This window comes from Rhagoletis pomonella, unplaced genomic scaffold, assembly GCF_013731165.1.
Source record: "Rhagoletis pomonella isolate Grant_MI unplaced genomic scaffold, Rhpom_1.0 Rhpom_scaffold_00002, whole genome shotgun sequence".
Taxonomy (NCBI): domain Eukaryota; kingdom Metazoa; phylum Arthropoda; class Insecta; order Diptera; family Tephritidae; genus Rhagoletis; species Rhagoletis pomonella.
Window position 1 is genome coordinate 38,469,155 of NW_023458556.1, and position 1,725 is coordinate 38,470,879.

Genomic DNA, 1,725 nt, shown 5'->3' on the forward strand with positions numbered 1-1,725 from the left:
TGACAGAACGCACGTTAAAAGTATGCTTGCTACAATGAACGCTTGGCGGCGAATCCTTGGGCCACTAAATTAACATATTAACGACAGATAAATTAATATTTCATATCAATAATTGCATTAAAAACGATATTTCTTGCCCGCACTTGATTAAAAAGGAAAAATATTTCACATAATTTTATTTATTCGCAACAGCTGACGAGCGACGCACGCGAAAAGTTGAGAGTTGGCCATCTTTTTGCTTTGTGTTGGCGTGAGCGTTGTCGAATTTTGGCTATGTGGACGGCTGCATTTGAATTCATGTATTCATAGTCAGCTGTTGAAGCGACGCCAACGCCAACGCAACGCCAAAGTTCTATGTAAACGGGCCTTAAGAATGGTGGCGTCTTGCGCTCGGAAAACGACTGTCAAAAATTGTATGAATGATGCTTTTCGCGGCCTAGAAAACTTTCTAACAAACTAGTTGCGGAAACACCATTGGAAAATAAGAGCGAGTTTACACGAGGACTTTTCACCCTGGGGGGAAAGTCTTGCGTATGGAGCTTGTTGGCAAGAAATGTAAAGAAGTCAGCGGGGTAGGCAAGCACACACGGGTCGACGTAACCGGAACGACACAGATTTATATTTGGCCAAGGACTGTCACTCCAGCAACACTCCCCAAAAATTCTTTGGGGAGCTTGTGTGCTGCTAAAACAACAATAACAGCACACACGGTGATCGAAATCGAGGGTTCTTTTTTTGACGTTTCACTTTTATCGCATTCACTTTTTCGTATTTTTACTTTGAGTTCGAGATGCGCTCCGCTTTAAAAATGAGGACGAAAGAGTTGACCAAAGAAAATTTTACGCTTATATGTGAAAAAACGCAAGAAGCGCCGCAAGGAAAAAGTCATCGTGTAAATACACAAGGATTTTCGGAGACTCTTTTAGAAGCGAAAATACAAAAAACTGAGGGTAAAAAGTCGTGGTATAAATTAGCTCTAATTCACGTTTAAGAGAATCCCCTAAATAGTTTTTGAAGTCGGTTTCATAAGGAAAATATTTGATTATGTATTTGCTACAGCTGACAAACAACGCAGGCGAACAGTTGAGAGATGGCATTAGCGTTGCCAAATTTTCGCTGTGTGGACGGCTGCATTTAAATTCATGTGTTCATAGCCATCTGTTGAATCGACGCCAAAGTCAACGTAGCACCAAAGCTGAATGTAGGCGGGCCTTCATATAAAATACATTTTACGTTCTCGAAACGAAATAACTTTTACTCGAGAGCATAGGCTTGGTCACCACTGTAATTCACTAAAATCAGATCACAAATAAAGATGTTCTGTCCAAGGAATATACTATCCAAATTTGGTTTAATTCCATTTAAGTTTTTGAGTCAAGTTTTAACAAAGAAAACTGCTACACTTTTATATCTAAACGCCTTGTTCACAGTGACATATTCTTACATTTCTGGCTTATAGGGAATTTACATGATTCAACTTTCACAGGCGATTAGTTGAACCAAAAGTTGAACGAAAGTAGGGAGCCGACCAACTTCATTGTAAGCGATTAGTTGAAAGGCTGTTTACACCAGGCGATTGTTGCTTTCAACTAAAAATCGCCGGAAAAATCGCCTCATGTAAATTCCCTATTAGTATAACAGACGACCAGTGGAAAGTGTAAAAATTGTTTAAGCTTTTCATGTGAACATTACTTTCAATTAAAAAAGTCGACTTTCGATTAATTG